This window comes from Protopterus annectens, chromosome 17.part0 (assembly GCF_019279795.1).
Source record: "Protopterus annectens isolate FY-2018-M chromosome 17.part0, PAN1.0, whole genome shotgun sequence".
Lineage (NCBI taxonomy): Eukaryota > Metazoa > Chordata > Ceratodontiformes > Protopteridae > Protopterus > Protopterus annectens.
Genome location: NC_056751.1, coordinates 696,074,879 through 696,100,195, shown reverse-complemented (window position 1 = coordinate 696,100,195; position 25,317 = coordinate 696,074,879).

The following is a 25,317-nucleotide window of genomic DNA, read 5'->3' as shown; positions in this document are numbered from 1 at the left end:
CTGCTTCAGAATTCAACAGTGCACTTTGCCAAAACATATGCAAATGAGAAACACACGCAAAAAAATGTGTTAATAGTAACAAATACAGGGAAATAATAATAAAAAGGCAGGACTGCGAAGTTTAGGGAAATAATAATGAAAAGGCAGGACTGCAAAGTTTAGGGAAATAATAATGAAAAGGCAGGACTGCGAAGTTTAGGGAAATAATAATGAAAAGGCAGGACTGCGAAGTTTAGGGAAATAATAATGAAAAGGCAGGACTGCGAAGTTTAGGGAAATAATAATGAAAAGGCAGGACTGCGAAGTTTAGGGAAATAATAATGAAAGGCAGGACTGTGAAGTTTAGGGAAATAATAATAAAAAGGCAGGACTGCGAAGTTTCCTAGATCCGTGCATGTTACACCCTGATATATGCTCTGAAAATATGCATTAACCCGGTCGGCAGCACACTATCTGAAACTGAATCCTCAACTCCGAGAAATAACACCCCACCTCAGATGTTCATAGGTTCATAGGTAGGTACTAGGCTATCGGCCCAAGGGCCTAAGCAAGCCTAGCCAACAAGGTTCCCTGGCTTACGCCACCCAAGAAAGTTCATTTCCTGTGTCCCTGTCGAGCAGAGCCACAGAAGTGATCCCCGGGGTGTATTTCCTATTTCCCATCAAAATTTTTCTTGAAGAGTGCTAATGAAGAACTTTGCTTAACATAGATGGGCAGCTTGTTCCAGAGTATAGGAAGTCTCTGGGACAGGAATCTATCCCTCCAGCATGTCCTGTTTATTGTGGTGACAAGGTTTAGGTCCCTAGAGCATATAGCTCAGAGGGATTGGGATTTCTTTAGGTGTAGCATGTCCAACAGCTCTGGGTTTAACATAGCTTTATATATTAGGCAGAGATCTCCTCGGAGTATGGTGATATACAGAGTAAAGCTGGAGTTTTTTGAGACGGTCAGTGTAGGGCATCTCTTTGAGGCCAGTAATCCTCTTTGTGAGGTACTTCTGTGGCCTTTCCAATTGCTGCAGATGTCTTGTGAGGTAAATTCCAAAAGGGGTGTTGTACTCTATAATGGGTCTAATGAGTGCCAAGTAGAGGGGAACAATGACCTCTTTTTTCCGGGATGAGAACCCTTTTGTGATGTGTTTTTTATCCCTCTTTACCACCAACACAGGACCAGAAATTGCTCTTTTCTCATTTGCTTTGACATGTCTAGAGCAATGTGATATTGCAAATACTTAACATTTGTAATAGCCCACACCATATTAATACCAGGTTGCTAACACTGCCAGCTATTTCTTCTCTTTATTTTCTGAGCATCTTTCCCTCCTCTCAGTTTAACGACAGAAATGCAATGTCATGGCCATTTATTTTGATCTTTGTTTCAATGTGCAATATTGCTGATCAGCATTTCAGACAGATTTTAAACAGATGATGGATAGTGTGCTCTTAGTGCAAGGTATCAGTTAAGGTTGTTCTTATTGGTGTCAAGATGATTACACTTTTTATTTTAAGTGTACTCTGCATGATACACGGACTTCAGAGAGAAGAGTCACTTCAGTATTGCTTATTGTAGTCAGAGCAATCAGTAACACTTGCAAGCCATTAGCAGCTAGCAATTGTCATTGTTCCTCCCTGCAGTCCTAGGGCATGTGCATGCAATTATGTAGCTACTTACACTGTGTTTACATCCCATACACCAAGTGATTTTTTTTTTGGTATTCTGGAATGCTACTGGTTTCACGCCTCATTTGCATCTTCATGATGTTCAGAGGGCTGAATCTACACTACATATAGGTAATGGTGTAGCTATGGAAGCGGAAAAAGTGAGACTGATTAGATAAGACATATCATTACAGCTAGTTACTTTGAGGAGATTGTTATACAAATTACTGCACCATTTTATGTTATGTTTATCCTCTTCACAAACTGCTTACATGTTCATATTTTGAATGTATTTCAATATGCAATAGAGAAAAGAATTGCGATAAATATGCAATTTTAAAAATTCATTGCTGATATACTGCACATATGTCAGTTTTTGCTGTGCTTTCCACGTTGGTATGGTTACATCATTTGCTATTGAGGGACTGCCTCACTGCTGTGGGTGACTCATTGGATAGGATGAGTGACACACTGGATTGGGCAATTTCTGTGATGTAACATCTGCTGTCAGATGGCTGGCATCCATTTTTCCATAGAGACACATGGATCCTCTGGTGTTAGCCAGTGTGGTCATGCCAGATCTCACTCCCATAGTGGCACTACCTGCACTGCCTCATCAGTGATTGAGGTGTTGACATCGAGATATGGTAGCTCATGGTCTCGTAGTTATGGATGTAGTTGTGAAGACAGCTCATCCAGCAGACATCTCTCACATTCAGGTAGCACCCCCACTTTGATCCAGGAATCTGGAAGTGATAGTGCAACTTCTGGCAGAGGCATTTTGTGTCATAGGAAGAAATTACACTGAACTGACAATTCTACCATGCACATCTTACACCTGTCTGACATAGCAGGATGTAGTGCTAGCATATAACTTGATTGTGCTCTTGCAGACACACACACATTTCACAAAAATTGCCATACCAAACCACTCACATGCAAGGTAAGCAAATCTTAATATTGATTGGGATATATCTCATGTTAGTGGCCTGAGATATTACATACTTTACTGAATGTTCTGTGTTTCTTACTCACACACACTCACTGCTTTGATGTCAGCCTTGGCCTACTGCCCTCCCACCCTGTGCAAATGATGATGACTGTTCCATGCTTTTTATTCATTTGGGTTTGACTTAGAGTTGCATATATGCCTGATGCACAAAATGGATAGGTAAGAGACTGACAGTATGTAGGTAGCTTATCTTCTTACACATTTGTTCATATAATACAGGTTCCACACTTACCTTGACATTACTGCAGTTATGAGTCATGTGCTTTGGGGCTGTCTCTGATGCTATCTGTAGACAAGCATTACATAAATAAATAGTTTGTGGATACCGTATGACATTACTTTTAAAATTTGTATATGCTTAGGTTCTTGTGTGTATTCCTTTGCTGGCGTGTGTGTGTGCTATCATTTATCTCTTAGTTGCTGAGTGTGTGTGTTAATGTTTGAGTCTTAGGCAGTGAGTGTGTATGTTACCTTTTGTCTTTAATCTAGGAAAAGGGCATATTGTGCATGCCTACATCTGCCAGCCACCTCAGCAGCTGGAGGTTCTCCCTCAGAATATTCACCTGAATGTGCTGGAGGTACTGCCCCTGCCTGTGATCCAGGAATGTGTGGTCCTGGCCCTTGCTGTCCCTGTAGCAGCTTTTTCCTCAAGATGGTATTGTACAACATGGCACAGACTGAGAGAATTGCTGCACGGGTGACTGGATTGTACTACAGGGAACAGAACCATGCCTTCAGAATACCAAACACACACTCTATGATGCTTCTAGTTTCACCATTGACATTGTTGTATCCTTCTTCTGTGTGTGTGTGTGTGTGTGTGTGTGTGTGTGTGTGTGTGTGTGTGTGTGTGTGTGTGTGTGTGTGTGTGTGTGTGTGTGTGTGTGTGTGTGTGCATTGCTGATAGGCATTATGAGCCATGGTTCCAGTGCATAACCTGCATCACCCAGTAGATGGCCTGCTTGAAAATCACCCCCAGCAAACCTTGTGTGAAGCTGCAAGGTTTTCCATATCTGTGAGTCATGGTAATGGCCTACACTGCCTGCACAGACATTGTAGATGATCCCTCAGGCATTACAGACAACCTGACAGTTGATTGAGTGGAACCCCTTTCAGCTGATGTATGTTCTTTCTTGTTCACCAGGTAGGGCTTTTATTTCTATGTGAGTGCAGTCTATGGCCCTCAATACTTCAGAGAAGTGTGCTACAGCATAAAATTCCTGCTTTGTTCTTGCTGTCTCCTCTGGTGTGCACAGAAAATCAATGTAATCCCTTGTATGTTGTAGCATAGCATTAAGACATTGAAGCAACATTTTGGAGGCTGAAGCCTGTGATATCCCTAATATATTCCCTGTAGGTCTCTGGAATGTACTAGTAGGTAATATCCTTAATGCTACACATACCTGAGTTTCCACTGGTATAGGTTCTCTTCTGTTTTTCCTGGGTCTGAAGTGGGGGCAGCAAAGGTTGCAGAGTTCCTGTAGTGTTTCCCTATCAACCTTCTATCACTCTACTATTTCAATATCATGCAGTGCATGATATGTTAAATGGGCTCTGAAGACCATTCTTCTCCTGGGATGAGACCTATCAGCAACAGTAGCAGCATAGATTTGAGACTTCCACACATTTAGACCAGCTGCTGCAGAGAAAGGTAGCAAAGGTGATATTGACTCATTATTCATTAAACTCTGGAAATGGATCTGGATTCACCCACTTTAACCACGTGTCCTGTCCATGAGCCAGTTGGCTATCCATCCAGAGATGTAGGGATATCTGCCCAGTTGTGTAAGTTTATTTTTAATACCTGAGTGGGGAATTGTGTCAAATGCCATGGCCAGGTCAAGGTAGACAGTATCTACTCTTTAACCCTCCTCTATGGCCTTAGTAACTTTCTCAAAGAATTTTACCAGATTCAGTAGGCATGACCTCCCCTTGACAAAGCCAAATTGTGTCATGTTCGGTGTTTGGAGGATTCCTATATCATTATCTATCAGTCCAGATAGATCAGTCCTATAAGCCAGTCCAGAGGCTGTGGTTAAACAGAGATCCTAATTGGGCTGATAAGTCCTGATTTAAGCTGTTTAGGAGGCAACCTGGTTTATTGTCAGGCCCCGCTGAAGTCATGTTTTTAGCTTTAGAGACTGCAGTGGCAACCCATTTGGGGCAATAATTGGTGGTGGAGTGGTGAAGGATATTTCTTGGGGGAGAACTCAGGGTGATGGGGAGGTAAAATTTGAGTTGAATTTGTCGGCCAGTAGATTTGCTATGTCTTCTGGCTGAGTATTGGTGATGCCATCTACAACTAATTCCACACAATGTTAGGTGTTATCCTTAGGACTGTGGACATAACTGAAAAATGCCTTATTGTTATCCTTAGCTTTGAAAGTTATTTTTACCTCAAAGTCTGCTTTCAGAGACTTAACTAATTCCCTGATTCACTTGTTTAGACAAATGAGGGGCTTATTTTTCTGTTGTGCACATTCCCTCTTATGTCTTGACAGGATTTTCCTTCTTTTGTTGTACAACCAATTAATAATTGGGGTTCACCAGGGTGCCTTGTTTTTGAGGTTTGACTGGAGTTTATTTCACTCTGGTATTGTCGATTGTATGCAATTGTTTACATGGTCATACAGGGATTTTATGTATACCTCTGCATAGGTTTCCATGTTTCCTGGATTTGGTGGAGCTTGGAAACTAGCAATGCCATCCCTTAATATGGGGTAATTTATCTGAGAGAAGTTCTTAAAGTTTTGGGGGTTAGGTGGGGGGACTAGTTTTACCTTTATTTCAAGGGAGACCGCTTTGTGATCTGATCTTACCAGTGAGGACATGAGTACCAGTTCTAGAATATTTGTTCTCCAAGTGGGAATGCAGACTAGCTGCTCCAGGGCAATTGAGTTTACAAAGTCAAGAAATCTATGGGCCTGCAGGTTAGTGGTCATGTATGCCTCCCAGTTAATGGAGGCATAGTTAAAATCATCCATGAGTATGGTATTGTGTTGGATGGTGAGTGATTCTAGTAACTTCAGTTATGATGTATGGGTTTCCTGGTTCATGGGAGGAAAAAACACAAAAAGAAAAATTGAGCAAAGCTAGACTTTCCACTGTGTGATACCCTAAACCTCTTGTATTAGAGGCAACATGGGATAGATGCAAATAACCTTTTAAGGATATCAGATGTTTTGGCTAAATGGTAATTCTGAATGTCCAAGACTTTTGTTCTACTTTTACTTTTAAGTCTACTTATAGACAATTTCCAGGGCAATAAAGTCAAACCTCTCCAGCTACGGGCATGCATGTTTCTACCTTCTTATGTCATCATCAGCACAGCATAAAAGGAATGTTTGACTTGTGGAAATACAGGGTTGTTGCACCCAACTGATATCCATAAACATTAGGGTGTCTACAAAATAGCCCAACTAAAAAACTAAAACAATGAGTAAAAAGGTCACACAGGAAAACCAATTGGTTAAAAAACACAAAAAGAAAAAGCTATCAAAGCTAGACTTTCCACTGTGTGATACCTTAAACCTCTTGCATCAGAGCCAACATGGGATATATGGAAATAGCCCTTTAAGGATATCAGGTGTTTCAGCAAAACAGCAATTCTGATTGATTGTCCATGTCCTTAAAGGGTTATTTGCACATATCCCATGTTGGCTCTGATACAATAGGTTTACAGTATCATACAGTGGAAAGTCTAGCTTTGCTAGATTTTTCTTTTTGTGTTTTTTAACCAATTGGTTTTCCTGTGTGACCTTTTTACTTATTGTTTTAGTTTGTTAGTTGGATATTTTGTAGACACTCTAATGTTTATGGATATCATTTGGGTACGACAACCCTGTGTTTCCAAAAGTGAAATGGTTCTCTTATGCTGTGCTGATGATGCTATAAGAAGGCAGAAACATACAGTTCCACACCTAGAGAGGTTTGGTTTTATTGGCCTGAAATTATCTGTAAATATACTTAAAAGTAAAAGCAGAAGAAAAAGTCATGGACGTTCAGAATTGCCATTTAGCTGAAATACCTGATATCCTTAAAGGGTAATTTGCATATATCTCATGTTGACTCTGATGCAAGAAGTTTAGGGTATCACACAGTGGAAAGTCTAGCTTTGCTAGATTTTTCTTTTTGTATTTTTTAACCAATTGGTTTTCCTGTGTGACCTTTTTACTCATTGTTTTAGATCATTCATGGGGGGAGGGGAACTGTAACTAGCAAGAATATGGTAATGGATTTTTCCCATGGTTAGCTGAAAATCTAGTAGCTCAAACATGTCATATTGTTTGACCATCCTTGAGGTGTGCTTATCCTTTATGTAAATAGATACAGCTCTGCCTTTTGCTCTTTCATGTTCAGTGGGTGGTAGGAACATATGAAATGCATTATACCCATGCATTGCCAGAGCGCTTTACATGGCTTTGAACCATGTTTCTGTAACTGCACAGAAGTCAGCATTCTCCAGAGTGAGGAGAGCTTCCAGGGAGTGCAGTTTCTTGTTGAGGCTCCTAGCATTGAACAGTAAAACCTTTACCTTGTCCTGAGTAATTTTAGTTATGTTGAAAGGTTTGTCAGTTTGGCAATGCCTAAAAAAAGCACTATAGAGATGGATAATGTTTTAGCCAATATCTGAAAGCCTAGCGGTGACAGGTGAAGACTATTCCTGACAAAGCAGCACAGCCTATCAACCATCTCCTCCCAGGTTGACAGGTATTGGACCCCTTTGGAATGACACAAGTAGCTAAGCTAATTGTTTTTGCTGGTATTGTGGCATCATCCTTGGAGATGGTAGAATGCTGCTCAGTTCTAGGCTCATGCCTGCCTGTGGCACATATTCTCAAAGCTCAATCATCTCTCTCTTCATTCAGTCCAAGGATGTACATCTCAGGTCATTCATGCCCATGTGGACTATGACTGAGTCATACTGGTACTTAGGGGTAAGTGACCTGAGTACTTGCATGATCTGGTGAATCCTGGCTTTTGACAGGCAACTAACTGTAACCTTCCCCTTATCCAGCCTGGTAAGAGGGATATAAGTGCATCTCACAATGGAGTCTCCTATGACCAGAATATTGGGCTGTGGTGCATTCCACTTTATGGGCTTGGTAGTTGAGTCACAATTAGATGCAGCTTTATGTGTTGTGATGGGAATTATATGTGTATATGTGGAGTTTCTGAGGACTGTGCCTGAGAGGCCTTTGAAGTTTGGGTAAGTTACATGTGAGCACCTCCACATATGTGGGTCTATGTGTGTGGTCCTTTGTGGGTGCAGGGAATGATGTGTGTGAGTTGCTGACAACCTATTTGTTGCTTTTTGTATCTGTATGCAAGAGTCTAGCCTCCAATGTCAATGTGTAACTTCATCTCTCACATACTGTATTTGTCTGAGAATTAAGTGGTTGTCAGTGTACATAAGGCAATTGTTACATTGCCCCAGATACCCATGTCCACCAAGCTGGATGCAGAGATAGCAGGAAAGTGCCCATCCATGGTTGCAGGTCCTAATGTGTACCTGAAAGGATAGGAGTGGAGGGTGTTTGCAACTAGATGAGAGAAGAGGTCTTATATGGTGTAATCTGTAGCTAACCTAACCAGCAATGTTGCCTAGCACCAAATCAGATGCTGTCTGAGCAGCAAAATTCCTGGGTGCTATAATAAGGTCTAGCATAGTAAACTTTCACAGTATAATGAAAATAAGCAATTGTTCAAGATGTTTGCATCTCTACATGGTACTGGCACAGCAAGCAGCTCTGTGCAAATGTGCTGAATTTATACCTGCACCAGAAATACAGAAAACTGACTCAGTCCTCTGGTCAATACACTGACTACAGTTAGAGCCTTTTTGTGAGCTTCCCAACTCAGATAGACCAGGCAAACATCCAATGCCACTAGACAAATAATCCCAGTCCTCCTAATGTAAAAGCACTCTAAAGAAGTATCTGGATGATGCAGTGGTGCAGTGATAATGTTGTCACCTGACAGCAAGAGGTTCTCCGGTTCGATTCTCGGCTGGTGTGCCTTCTGTGCAGAGTCTGCATGTCCTCCCTGCATTTGTGTGGTTTTCCTCTGGGTGCTCTGGTTTCCTCCCACATTACAAAGACATGCATCTGGAGCATTTCTCCCCGGGCCTCCGCTGAAAATTGGCTTTGTTCCAAGTCGGACTTTCCCGGTTAACAAATGTTAAATAAATAAAAATAAAAAATAAATAAGTAAGAGTGAAATGCTACCACAAATTTAAATATACAGATATAGCAGTGTACTTTAAACAGCATATACAAGTGTGATTATTCAGTAAAAGTACTTTGCTTTGTAGAAATGATCCAAAAACAAGACAAGCTGATTAATAAGCCCTCCCACCAATAAAACAACTACATGTAGAATTGTCTAGTGTGTTTCCCCAACCTATACAGACCAGGTTACCACCCAGTGCCACTAGATGTAAAGTCCATTAACCTCTTTATGTAAAAATACTGAAAAGTGCTTGCTGGAATGCTAAATACACTACTTTATTCAACATCTAGCTATATAATTATACTATATTTGTAAACACAACCCCCCTGGACCACACAGTCAATACACCAACCAGGGGTGCAACCATACTGGATCTGGTCCTCACTAATATAGGAGGCTGCTGCACACCCCCTACTGTAATGCCTTCCCTGGTAAGGTCAGACCACAAAATGGTCTCCTTTGAAGTAAAATTAAAACCTGGACTCCCAGCTAAACCTGGAATATTCAGGAACTATTGTAAGGCTATCCTCCTGCCATTAAGTGAGAAAACCTGGCAACATTTCAAGCCCCCATAAACCATGAGAATGCTTCTGCCTATAAAGAACTATTCACAGAAACCTTGTATAAGCACATTAATAGCTGCATAGAGGCAGCTGTATCCACCAGGAAGAAGTACAGAACTAACTAAAAAAACAAGCCACCCTGGTGGAATCACAAAATCAATCAGCTGTATAACAGGTGGAAGAAAATCGTGGCAAAAATTAGTAGGTGCAGCACCCAGCAGGATAAAAGAACTCTCATCAAACTAAACAAACAACTCAAAGGACAAATAAAGTCTACCAAAGCCAAATTTGAGGTAAGTAAGGCATCCCAGGCCAAGGACAACCACAAAGCATTCTTTAGCTATGTCTGCAACCTCAAAGGCAGTACACAATTGTGTGCAAAGCTCATTGAAATGGAGCCACCTATACTGAGCCAGAAGATATAGCAAACTTTCTGGCTGATAAATTCAGCTCCAACTTTAGTCCTCTCTTCCCCTCAACCTTCCCTCAGGAAATAGCATCAAATATAATTCCTTCTACTATCACTAGGGAACAGGTCCTTAATGTTGTCTCAAAGACCAAGAGCACTGCATCAATGGGCCCAGACAATATCCCAGGATGCCTTCTAAATTGCATGAAACATGACCTATCAGGGCCTCTGGAGTTACTATTTAACTGTACCCCCTGATCAGGCTTCATGCCTCATGAATGGAGAAAGGCAGCAGTCATCCCTTGGCACAAAGGTGGGCCATCTACAGACCCTCAAAACTACAGACCCATAAGTCTCACTAGTCTTATATGTAAAGCCATGGAAAGAATTATCATGGAGATGATCTTAGAGGTATAGTAAATCTCCAGAGACTGGACCCAACCCAGTTTGGTTTCATCAAGGGCAAATTATGCCTACTCAACCTGATGGGCTTCTTTGAGAAGGTCACCAAAGCAATGGATGAGGGCAAAATCATTCACACTGCCTACCTTGACCTGTACAAGGTATTTGACATAATACCCCACTCGGGCATTGTTGAAAAACTCAAGAGGTTAGGTACAAACCTGTATGTCACCCAGTGGATAGCCAACTGGCTCACAGACAGGACCCAGGAAGTTAGAACTGGGAGTCCACCTCTACAAAGAGACCAGTCACAAGTGGAGTCCCTCAGGGATCAGTCCTTGGACTGCTCCTTTTTGGCATTTACTTCTAAGAAGTCAAGGCCAATGTCAGTGGTCTCTGGCTGACTAAATTTGCAGATGATTGCAAATTAAGAGCTGTCATTGAATCTCACCCTGACACAAATGTTCTCCAGGAGAGGCTGACACAGACAGACAACTGGTGTCAGAGCCATAGACTAACACTAAATGCCAAGAAATACATAATAGTATCCTTTGGGAAGTCATCCATCCCTGGTAACTATCATATTGGCAACACACCCCTTAGAGTTGACCCAGTGGTCAGGGACTTGGGGACACACATAGATAGTAATCTAGCCTTTGATCATCATGTGTCTACAGTGGTGAGAAAATCATTCTATGTTGCGCAACTTATAATCAATTAAGTCCAAGGAAGTCATTGTTCCACTGTATTCGGCATTCATCAGACCTATCATTGTGTACAATGCCCCCTTTGGTATGCACCTAACCAGGCATATCCAACAACTGGAATGTTCACAGAAGTTCTTCACTAAAAGACTGTTGTTGTTGTTGTTTCTTTCGTTTTTTCCTGGTTAGGGGGCACCACAGCGGAACTCTGGTCTGCTAATGATTGGCAGTAGATTTTTACATACCGAGTTGCCAGCTCTGATGCACAACCTTCAATGAAGGTACGCCCATTCACGCATGTCTCCACACAGAAGACGCTTTAGCAGAGAATCGAACAGGACAACGTCTTACTGTGAGGTGACAACGCTACCGCAGCACTACCACTGCAGTCTAAAAGACTACAGGGCATAAATAATATGTCCTATACAGACCACCTCAAGGCCCTAGCCCTGCATTCTGTCTCCTACAGGCTTTTCAGGGGAGATCTATGCCTGGCATAGAGGGCATTGTCAGACCCCACTCTGATGCACCTCTTGCATATCCACAAAACAAACAGCACCAGAATTACCCATTCTGAAGACTTAAACCTTGCCTGTGATATAAATAGGACCTGCTGGAGAAATAGGTATGTATCCCAGAGATTACCCCATCTATGGAACAGGCTCCTCATCCATGTGCAGCAGAGTTCCTCCCTAACCCAATTTAAGGGTAACTTGGACAATTGGATGGGAGACCAGAAATTCATCCCTGGTTTGGCACCTATGTCTCTAATGGACACAGGTAACCTGTAAATGGTTCACCTCCCAGGCCCATGTTTACACTTATCAAGGGTATCAGAACTTGTCAGAGATTTGGGATACACCACTAGGCTTAAAAAGGCCCTTGTGGTCATTAGCCTAGTAAACACCTATGAACCTATGACCCTATAATGAATTCATAGCAAGTAAATCAGTAGAACAGACAATGGGAGACAAAATGCACTTTTTTCAAAATAAGCACAAGGAAAGGCAAATAAATAATTCAAGATATAAACAGCAGTGTAGAAAGGGAGGAGCTTATAAAGGTAAATTTACAGTAAGGATGGGCAGCTTAAAATCACCAAGTTTATAAAGCAGATCAAGGAATGGGAAGGTAGGTGAGAAGCAGTGCTTGTAGCTTTTGCAGGCTTTGAATCTTACAGAAAAGACAACGGCACAGACATTCCCTGTTTATTTGCATGTACTCTGTCAGATCAACAAATACAGATTTACACAAAATCTTCAACATCACAATATCTTCTCTGACACAGAATAAGAAGATAAGCCTATATATACTGTAGAGTCACAGGGTAAAAGTCAGACTTCTGCTGTGGCACTTGCATTAAGTACTGTACTGTCTAGATTGTGTGAATAGGTAGGTGGGGGTTCTAATCTCTTAACAGTCAATGTGTCTGTGTATGTATAGAGTTGTGTAATTATGACCTTAACTACTGCTGGCCTCTATAAAGTAGCAGCCATAAGAATTTTTAACACTGCAGAATGAGTCTACATCAGTGTCAGACACTTCTTCCAACATAATCTTCTCTGCAACACTATGCTGATGTCATCCTCTATAAAGTGCACTCTTACACTACAAAAGTCAGACTTCTGCGGTGGAACTTACCTTAAGCACTGTGTCCTCTAGATTTCCTAGCTAGATAGGTAGGGAGTTCTAATCTCATAGCAGTCAATTTGTGTGTGTGTTTGTATAGAGTTGTGTAAATATGACCTGACCTACTGCTGGCTTCAATAAAATAGTAACATGGAGCTAATTTTACACTGCTGTGTGAGACCACATCAATGTCAAACACTTCTCCCAACATCATCTTCTCTGCAACAGAATGGTTGTGTCATCCACTATAAAGTTTACTCTCACACTTTGAAAGCTAGACTTCTGCTGTGGCACTTAGATTAAGTACTGTGTCCTGTAGATCACATAAGTTGGGGGCTCTAATCTCAAGGCAGTCATAATGTGTTTGTGTGTGTGTGTGTGTGTGTGTGTGTGTGTGTGTGTGTGTGTGTGTGTGTGTGTGTGTGTGTGTGTGTGTGTGTGTGTAGAATAAAATAATAATGTGGAATTAATTTTATACTGCAGGGTGAGTCCACATCAATGTCAGACACTTCTCCCAACATCATCTTCTCTGCAACACAGTGGTGATGTCATCCTCTGTAAAGTGCACTATCACAATATAAAAATCAGACTTCTGCAGTAATGTTTGTGTTAAATATGGTGTCCTCTAGATTACATGGCTATATAGGTAGGGGGCTCTAATCTTACAGCAGTTAATTAGTGCGTGTATATGCAGTTGTGTTAGTATGACATTAACTACTGCTGGTCTCACTAAAATAGTAGCCTGGGGTTTACTGTACACTGCAGGGTGAATCCACATCAATGTCAGAACATTTTCCCAGTGTCATCTTCAGTGCAACACAATGCTGATGTTATTCTATATGAAGTGTATTCTCACACTATAAATGCCAGACTTCTGCAGTGGCACTTTTGTTAAGTACTGTGTTCTCCAGATTGTATAACTACATATGTAGGGGGTCTAATTTCACAACAGTCAACCTGTGTGTGATGGTGGGTCCATAATATTACTGGAAGATTAATTCAACAGCTGTGCTCCTTTTACTCCCACTCCTGAGAAACCTTTATATTGTCGGATCAATACCACATCCCATTTCCACTTTGTCCACAAATGCATACTGTCTGCAATAAACTGATGAGGTCATGATTTCAATAATACACTCTCACACCATTCATCAAACCTTTCCTGTGGTGCATGTGTATCATATAGCTGTGTGTAGATTGTGTCACCAATAGATAGGAATTTTGAATACAGCAGTAAAACTCTCCCAACTCTGTGTGTGTGTGAATGTAAATGGCTGCATGTGGATGTTAAATTTCTTATTACTGTTAACATTTACAATTCCACACAGCTGTAGAAGTCATTTTTGCACACACATCTCCTTTGCATGACACAGCTGATGTCAGCCTTTCTAAGATGCAGTGTGGCTTACATGCAGTCTGACTTCTCCTGTGGCATGTGCATATAATACACTTGTGTGCAGATTGCTTCAGTACATAGGAAGGGAGTTTGAATACAGGAATGACTCTTATCTGTGAATGTGCATTTCTTCCACTTATTACCCAAAAGAGGCTGCAAGTATATATGTGAGGTGTATCTATATAATGTGCTTGTGCTGTGTGACTTCCTTTTAGTGAAAACATTAAGGTAATACACAATAGTGATGTTATCCACTGAAATGTGCAGTGTCACAGTTGTGAAATAAATCTGTATTTATGCTCATGTTTCAGAAAACCTTCATTAGCTTGTGATGTTACCTATATAGTTCAAATCCCAACGTCACTGCCTAGTGTCAGAGTACATGTTGTTAACAGTGTTGTCACCCACATGTCCTATGTTCATGTGTAGAAGTTGATTCCTGTTACAACAGTGTATTCTACATTTCCTTTGGAAAGGCAATATTGAAGACTGATTATGTCATTTGAATAGATTGTCATTACATCACAGTTGCAGTGAGACACCTCCTTAGGACTGAGAACACAAGATGCTGTAATGTATGTTGTTACCTAAGTAAGGCATGTGTTACAATATGGGATTATATTCACATTGCTGTTCTACTGTCACATGACAACAGCAGGGTCCACAGATGTGTTTGGGTATACCTAGTATCAGACAATGTTATTTGACATGCAACAAGATTCAGTCTAAGCAATTACAGGGACACACATTCCTTGATTCATACACATGATGTAATGTTTTCACATAACCATGCACATGACAATTGGCAATGCACTTATACCATGGCACATTCATTGATCCCCACTGTGGTGTTGATTTTCTCAATGCTTAGGCAAGTGTTCCAAACCAGCATTGTGTTTGTGTGACTGTAATCATTTGTGTCCTTAACTGTTTTTTTAACTATTCTACATGAATGATATCCCCCACAATTATACGTTATACCTATAGAGTGGAAAAGGCCACCCCTATTCATTTTAACAGATAAAAAATATTGTGAAATAAAGTACATCTAATTGAATGACTTCACATAGGTGGAGTTCAACAGCTGTGATAACAGTTCCACTGTGGTGCTTGTAATTAATAGCCATATTGTTAGTTGGAGGAGTTGTACAACTTGATGTTCAATTCTAGCAGATGGAATAATTTGTTATGAATGTACTGACATCACACTACAACCATTATATCACATCAGTCTTATCCCTTGATATGTTGAACAAACAAATATAAATTTAGCTTTGGATTTCATGGCAGTAGAAATTTATTCTGCCAATGGCATGGTGAGAGTGCTACTGTGGCACATACATTGAGTACTGTGGTGTACATGTGTGTGCTCCTGTCCTTAGGTGGTATGTGTACAAACATACAAAGAAACCTTACTTGACCACATAACATTGATATAGGGTGATCACAATTGTGTACACATGATCATACTCATGTAATTGCCATCAGTCTGATATGCTGATATGATATTTATTATCAGGGATACTTTCTTAATTCACACATTAATTTCATTTGTTTGGGACAATACCCATAGCTACCTCCTGTGGCACATGGCGAATACAATGCATCAGCGTGTGATGTTTGTTCTTATTTGTCTGCACAATAACTGCATCAAACTGGAGTGCCTTACACAAGGGTATTATGTATGTCACACTCTATTCCCACATTTGTAACAGCACACACCTACATATGGGATGCATAACCATTAGAATATTGAAGTGCATAAGTCACCTCAAGGGTGATTCCCCTTGTACATGTGTTAGGCCTATTTCTGTTGCATATGCAGTTAATACACAGGTCAGTGGTAACACTGATGGTATAGGTTTGATTCTTGTAAAAGGAGATTGTGGCTTCTAAGCCATTCCTATTTTCCAACATGTTATACTGACAAAATGCATTCTATGCAAATATCCCATAATGTATGTACTGACCTTGCAAACTGTCATATCAACTCAGCATGTTAATAACATTCATATGTCATGTAACCCCCTCTGTTACAATGTTAATTTGTGCAACTGTTACATCCTATAATATCACCTATATTTGCTCAGGAAGTGTGACTGACAATTATTATGTCATCCATATTGCAAAATTTTATTATTACACAAATGTCTTTGTGATATAAGCACTTTCAAAGCAGTTATCTTATTACAGTTTGAACATTTACCCTTCCCTCTTACGCATTTCTGTATACATTGCATTGATTTCTGTGCATATTGCCCTCAGTGCACTGTCCCTATCTGATAACTCATCTATTGTAGTTGCCCTTGCCTTTTCCCCTACCCTCTTACTTATTTTTGTAGTCATATGTTTGAGTTATGTAGACGTCACACTCAGTACACTTTCCCTGTCTAGTACAGCTTACATTATTTGTTCTATGTAACTTTTTGTTCTGTCCATGCAAGCACGCTTAACAGGTTTGCCCACAATCTAGTTGTTTGTTTACTGGGTGTGTTTATGTTACTCAACCTGTTTTCATAGCTGCCAACACTGTTGCTGGCTATGAAAAATGTGCTTATATTTGTGTTGGCATGTTGGGCAGCATGCATATGTGATTAGCGCTGCTCCTCATCACACCAACATCTAAACATCGTGTAGGCTTCAAGCGAAACCTACATGATTGCTCGTGAATTCCACAGCATGTTTCTGTAATTACACTGACATCTTAGATTTGTGCATCAAGAAGGAAGACAGCTTGAACATGATGAATTTGTGCAAGTACTGTATGTCTTGGTCTATGAATCCACATTGATGGGTCTACTTAAAATGATAAAAACAGTGAATACAGACACAAAAATATCTAAAGTAAAAAATAATGACAAAAATTGAAGTTATACTAAGGAAGGATTTATACCCTCCCCATTGTTACGCAACCTTAGAACTGGTATTTATAATTAGCAGGTGGGGGGGGTACGACCCCTGCAAATGCATTGGTTTTGGGTGAGGTTAGGTTTATCGATATTCTGAGTCTTGATATTTAGTGTTTAGATATTTGTGAGACTAGAGGATTTTAAGTGTACCTATATGTGTGCGTGTGTGTGTGTGTGTGTGTGTGTATTTGTGTGGGTATGTGTGGGTGTGTGCATGTGTGAGCGTGTGTGTGCACGTGTGTGCACATGTGTGCACATGTGTGCGTGTATAGATTCATAGAATTTATAGATTCATAGATTAGTACTAAGCTAACTGCCTTGCGAGCCATTTTAAGCCTAGCCAATTATCCCTTGTGAGACTCAAACCCTGCACCTTGTGTTTGTAAGGCAAACACTTTAACAATTAAGTCACCCTCCCAACCCCTGCTGTATGTTTTTTTATGTTTGTATGTCTGTCTGTCTTATCAGAGAATAGAAAGTGAATGAAGTTCCTCCTGGTAGAGTTCAAGTAAATTATTAACCTGGAAGGTCTAGACTGAAAAAAACTTTTCAGTGAAGTCCACAGGAGGAAAGCAACAAGTTACAGTTAAGGTTATTGAATATAACTACAGGAGCGCCTTCTGTGTGGAGTCTGCATGTCTTCCCCATGGTCAAGTTGCGTTTGAAAGACATGCGTAAATGGGTGTGCCTTCGTTGAAGGTTGGGTATCGAGCTGGCACCTCGGCACCATAAAAATCTGTTGCCAATTATTAGCAGACCAGAGGTCCGCTGTGGCAACCCTAACCGGAAAAAGCCGAAAGATGAACAACAACACAGGGCACGTCACTAGTCAATTAAAGCTCCTTTTTTACCTTAAAGTTACTAAAGAGAATTATGTGTACACAGTATAGCAGTAGTTAAAAAAGTGAATGATCAACATATCTGAGCAGTCTTATAATATTGTGGGATTAAAGGATAGCAACATGGCTGCTCCCTTTAGGGGTCACCACAGCAGATCGTTGGTCTGCAGAACAAGTGGCAGTAGAGTTTGACAGTGTCAAGTAACCAGCCCAGCACCCAACCTTCCTCAGAAGACACACACACTTAGGGCCAGTTTAGAATGTTACAAGAGTCACCAGTCACAGGCAGCAATAATACGTCCTTCCTTGTTCGAAATATGCTGTAGCAATCAGCACCGCACGACAGGCAATTTCCAAAGATTCCTTTATTGTAAACTTATAACACACAAAAACGGATTAAGCGCTTTCATCCACAAAAAGTGGACTTCATCAGAATCAATTAACTAGAAGAATTCACAGTATTTAAACATAATTTGGTGCCATTTGTGCTGCATTCTTAAAGACATCTTCTTAGGGAATCTCACTCCTGATTTATGGAAAGAGGGACTATTATTTATTATCATTGATGTAGTTGACCTATTTTCATGTATACCTAAGGAACAAGGTTTGGAATATTTTTATAATAGCATACGCAATTACTCACAGCTTGACTGGAAACGTACTTTGGTAGTTATGGAACTTATGAGTATCATCTTAGATTATAACTACATATACTTTGAAGGGGAAAATTATAGGCAGACGAGAGGGGTTGCCATGGGTACTGCATGTGCAGCTATATATGTGAATTTAGTTATGTTAGATTGGGAGAGACAGTATATATTCAAGAGTCAGTACTCTCAATATATTAGATACTATACTAGATTTATGGATGACATATTTATTTTATGGGATGGACATGAAGTGATTATAGAAGAATTTATTAACTATCTCAATAACACTAGTCAGTTTTTGAAATTTACATACAGTGTTAGTAAAGAAGGGTTGGCATATTTAGACACAATTATATCCAATAATAATGATGGCTTTGAATCAAGGATATATAGAAAGAATAATTTTTCTAATAATTACTTGGAATACACCAGCAACCATCTGTACAAGACAAAAAAAAGCATATTCAAAGGCCAGTGTATTCGAGCTGCACGTATGAGTTCTAAACATGACATAATGTTGGATGAAATAGAATTTATAAGTAGCCTATTTATCAATAGAGGGTATCCAATTCACCTAATTAATGAAGTAAAGGCACTTGTTATTAACGAATGGGGCAAGAAATATTCTCCAGTTCTAGGTAAACCCCTTTGTCAGGTCTTAGAAAAGGATGGTAAATGTGATTATAGAAAAGCATGTATATTAGAATATACATCTCAAACAACTAGCATAAAGAATGTTATGAAAACATATTGGAACATCCTTTCACTGGATACAGAAGTTAGGAAAATAGTGGGGGAAGCACCTATCTTTGTGTTAAAAATGGGAATGAACCTTAAAGCTATTTTGGAAAGGTCAGAAAAGATACACAATCACCTTTCAAAGTACAGTGGGACACACAGGTGTGGTAATTGCAAATACTGCCACTGTATAATGGAGGTGGACCACATTAAATTAGAAAATATTAATAAAACAAGAGTAAAATTTGTGAGAGGTAATTGCAACACACAGAATGTAGTATATTTAGCCAAGTGTGTATTATGTCCTGGATACTACATAGGAAAAACTGAACATAAGTTCAAGAAGAGAATATATGAACATTTATATGATATTAAGAAGAAAGACAAAACTAATGCATTATATAGGAACATTTCTTCCTTTGATAATAGACATCAATTCAGATTTGCCATTATAGAGATAGTTAGTAATAATATGAGGGGAGGTAATTTAGGGATACAGCTAGCAGCAAAAGAAGCTAAATGGCAGATCTTGACAGATGCCACAACTCCCCCTGGATTAAATGATGGCATCTCGGTAAAACCATTTATTTTAATTAATTATTAAAGTATATACTCATTAGTATTATTACACACATACATCTTTTTATTAATAAATTAGTGTTTGAATATATTTATTTATTTTAAATATTTATTATATTACACATGTAAGAATATTTTAATATGCAGTTTTTAAATATATTATTTATTTATTATTAGTATTTTTAAACAGCATATTAAATTATTTATTTTTATAATATTAATCAGATTATAAAAAACACATGTTCAAGCATGAAGTTTTACTTGGGAAGTAATTCATCCCTGTCCCTAGGCACATTGTAAATTGTGAATAATAAATTATGAATTAAAAGAGTATTATAAACAAATTTAGTGATCTATGAAGTGTTAAACAATAATATTGTCACTGTCATCCAAATGAACATAGGAAGTATTAGTAGAAAATGATAATGTATACACATAAATATATAATTTACCATATACATTTTAAAACACACTTGAAATATTTGATTAGTACTATAAAGTGAATTTTTATGTATATTGTGTTATTTTATTAGAAGCAATATGTATTATTTTATTGTGAGAACAATTTATTTTAATCAATTAATTATTTATTAATTCTATGGTATGAATTTAAGCTGTGTTGATGTCTTTAAGAATGCAGCACGAAATGGTGCCAAATTATGTTTAAATACTGTGAATTCTTCTAGTTTATTGATTCTGATAAAGTCCACGTTTTGTGGATGTAAGCACTTGATCCGTTTTTGTGTGTTATAAGTTTACAATAAAGGAATATTTGGAAATTGCCTGTCGTGCGGTGCTGATTGCTACAGCATATTTCGAACAAGGAAGGACGTATTATTGCTGCCTGTGACTGGTGACTCTTGTAACTTTTTCTCTTGTCATTGAGTTACATATTGATTATTTTAGTATGGATATACAGGAAGATCCTAACACAGGGAAGCATACGCCCAAAGGAACAGATGAGCTGGAACAACTGCGATCGGAAGTCTCATCACTTAAAAGGGATGTCTCGCGTATCTTGGAGATACTAACGCAATGCAAGGAGAAATGTATTGAAGCTGTGCCTCGTTTTTGTTGCAGAACGCCATCAGAGTCTAGCGACCTGGATTTTGACATACCCAATGGTCAAAATCAAGTTACTAACATTGTCTTATGTAACCATGGCTTGGATCTAACTAACAAGGTACCAGAAAACAGTCGTTTAATGGAAAAAAACTTCACATTTGATTTTTCTATCTACAATGTGGATGAAGAATCCAAACGTACGGGTACCAAACCTAAAAGGGCTATGACTGGGAAAACGTATACATCGGTTGTAAATGGAACTCAGAGCAAATCAGGTACTGTGCAAACAAGCTCTAGTCCTCGTACTAAAAGCAATGCTAATATGTTTAATATGGGGAACAATGATATGAACATTTTGGACAATTTTATTACTTTTGACATATGTTTTGACCAAGATGTACAAAAGGAAGTTAAATCAGCAGTTAAGCACATTGATGGTAGTAATGGTACTGTGTGTGAGATGATTTATTTAATGGGCAAATACCTTAATATAATTAGGGGCATCAAGGTTGATAATGCCTATCTTAATCAATGTTTAACTATGCATATTGTGCCAAAAGGACTTAGATTTTTCAAAATTCCCATGGGAATAGAGTTAGATGATCAAAATTGTAATGATTTTGAAAAATTGTTTGACCAATTTGGTTTTTAATTTATGAAATTGCTTTTAAAGAAGAATGATGAAAAATTATGTGTATACATTGAAAAAGTGGAAAAGTTAAATAAATCCATTTGTGATGATTTATTGTTTGAACAGTGGAAAAATTTGTATCAAAAGCAATTTGGAGAGGTGAATAGAAAAGCTGAAAGTATTATACAAAGGAAACACAAAAAATTAGCCAGGGACATTAGTGATTACAAAACCAAGACAGCATATCAGTGGAGAAAGGGATATGGAATTAACAATAGATTTAATAATAAGGAGAATTATTATGATTCACATGGCAATGATGTAAATTTTCAAGAGGGAAGGAATCTACCAAGGAAAATGAATGGTGTGAGAAAATGGGAATGGAGGGAAAATTCGGCAAATCAAAAGTGGGGCCGAGAAGAGTATTACAACCCTCCGCAGGGACAGTGGAGGGGGAAGTATTAAGAACTGAATTGTTGCAACATGAACAAAGTAGTGACAACAATAAGAGTAAAGAATTAAGTAAAGGGATTAGTATTTTAGATTCAGATAAAATTATTTATCAAAAAAATGATTTCTATGTATATAATTATACTGATAAAATAATTACTAATGAATATTTCACTTTATTTTCAAAAGGGATGAAATATGTATCAAACAACCAGTTTAGAGTGGTGGACAGCATTATTGAGATTAAAAAATATTTAAGGAAACTTAATTTAGCATTGCATTTTTGGAACGAACCTAATAAGAATGAAGCAAATGAAAAAATTAAGAAAAAACGTTCATACATTCCTCCAAGCAATCCTTACATAGGGTTATATGAAAAGTTAGTAACCAGAGACATATATATGTTAAAAATAATGTTCATAAGGGAATAATTAGGAAAACAAATATTAATGAAAGTGAGTTAAATTTACTCAATGATATTACAGAGGATAGGTTGATTAGAATAATGAAACCAGATAAGGGGAGTGGGATAGTTATCTACAATCAAGATGCCTACATTAACAAAATATTTAATATTTTAGTAACCTCTGGAAACTATACATCCATTTCATTAAATGAAATTAATATTGGATATAGGCGTATAGATTTATTTCTGGAGGATATGTTATTAGATGGTAGAATTACAATGGATACATTTAAGTATATGAAAGTTGAGCATCCATACATGGCAACTATTGTAGGAGTACCAAAAATTCACAAGGATTATCATGACCCTCCCTTTAGACCTATCATATCAGGAAGTTATTCTAAGACATTCCCTATGGGGGTAGTGATTGATGTTTGGCTTAAACATGTTTATGAAAAAATTCCACATATGATAAATGATTCGTGGATCTTCTTAGGGGAATCTCACTCCTGATTTATGGAAAGAGGGACTATTATTTATTACCATTGATGTAGTTGACCTATTTTCATGTATACCTAAGGAACAAGGTTTGGAATATTTTTATAATAGCATACGCAATTACTCACAGCTTGACTGGGAACGTACTTTGGTAGTTATGGAACTTATGAGTATCATCTTAGATTATAACTACATATACTTTAAAGGGGAATATTATAGGCAGACGAGAGGGGTTGCCATGGGTACTGCATGTGCAGCTATATATACGAATTTAGTTATGTTAGATTGGGAGAGACAGTATATATTCAAGAGTCAGTACTCTCAATATATTAGATACTATACTAGATTTCTGGATGACATATTTATTTTATGGGATGGACATGAAGTGATTATAGAAGAATTTATTAACTATCTCAATAACACTAGTCAGTTTTTGAAATTTACATACAGTGTTAGTAAAGAAGGTTTGGCATATTTAGACACATTTATATCCAATAATAATGGTGGTTTTGAATCAAGGATATATAGAAAGAATAATTTTTCTAATAATTACTTGGAATACACCAGCAACCATCCGTACAAGATGAAAAAAAGCATATTCAAAGGCCAGTGTATTCGAGCTGCACGTATGAGTTCTAAACATGACATAATGTTGGATGAAATAGAATTTATAAGTAGCCTATTTATCAATAGAGGGTATCCAATTCACCTAATTAATGAAGTAAAGGCACTTGTTATTAACGAATGGAGCAAGAAATATTCTCCAGTTCTAGGTAAACCCCTTTGTCAGGTCTTAGAAAAGGATGGTAAATGTGATTATAGAAAAGCATGTATATTAGAATACACATCTCAAACAACTAGCATAAAGAATATTATGAAAAAATATTGGAACATCCTTTCACTGGATACAGAAGTTAGGAAAATAGTGGGGGAAGCACCTATCTTTGTGTTAAAAATGGGAATGAACCTTAAAGCTATTTTGGAAAGGTCAGAAAAGATACACAATCCCCTTTCAAAGTACAGTGGGACACACAGGTGAGGTAATTGCAAATACTGCCACTGTATAATGGAGGTGGACCACATTAAATTAGAAAATATTAATAAAACAAGAGTAAAATTTGTGAGAGGTAATTGCAACACACAGAATGTAGTATATTTAGCCAAGTGTGTATTATGTCCGGGATACTACATAGGAAAAACTGAACGTAAGTTCAAGAAGAGAATATATGAACATTTATATGATATTAAGAAGAAAGACAAAACTAATGCATTATATAGGCACATTACTTCCTTTGATAATAGACATCAATTCAGATTTGCCATTATAGAGATAGTTAGTAATAATATGAGGGGAGATAATTTAGGGATACAGCTAGCAGCAAAAGAAGCTAAATGGCAGATCTTGAAAGATGCCACAACTCCCCCTGGATTAAATGATGGCATCTCGGTAAAACCATTTATTTTAATTAATTATTAAAGTAAATACTCATTAGTATTATTACACACATACATCTTTTTATTAATAAATTAGTGTTTGAATATATTTATTTATTTTAAATATTTATTATATTACACATGTAAGAATATTTTAATATGCAGTTTTTAAATATATTATTTATTTATTATTGGTATTTTTAAACAGCATATTAAATTATTTATTTTTATAATATTAATCAGATTAAAAAAAACACATGTTCAAGCATGAAGTTTTACTTGGGAAGTAATTCATCCCTGTCCCTAGGCACATTGTAAATTGTGAATAATAAATTATGAATTAAACGAGTATTATAAACAAATTTAGTGATCTATGAAGTGTTAAACAATAATATTGTCACTGTCATCTAAATGAACATAGGAAGTATTAGTAGAAAATGATAATGTATACACATAAATATATAATTTACCATATACATTTTAAAACGCACTTGAAATATTTGATTAGTACTATAAAGTGAATTTTTATGTATATTGTGTTATTTTATTAGAAGCAATATGTATTATTTTATTGTGAGAACAATTTATTTTAATCAATTAATTATTTATTAATTCTATGGTATGAATTTAAGCTGTGTTGATGTCTTTAAGAATGCAGCACGAAATGGCACCAAATTATGTTTAAATACTGTGAATTCTTCTAGTTAATTGATTCTGATGAAGTCCACGTTTTGTGGATGAAAGCGCTTGATCCGTTTTTGTGTGTTATAAGTTTACAATAAAGGAATCTTTGGAAATTGCCTGTCGTGCGGTGCTGATTGCTACAGCATATTTCGAATAAGGAAGGACATATTATTGCTGCCTGTGACTGGTGACTCTTGTAACTTTTTCTCTTGTCATTGAGTTACATATTGATCAATTTAGAATGTCCAATCCACCTGCAGCATGGCTTTGGAATGTAGGAGGAAACCTGAGCACCCAGAGGAAACCCACACAAACACAGGGAGGACATGCAGACTCCACACAGAAGACACCTCAGCCAAAAACTGAACCGGCAAACTTCTTACTGTGAGGCAACAATGTTAACCGGTGCACTACTGTGCTGTCTGAGATC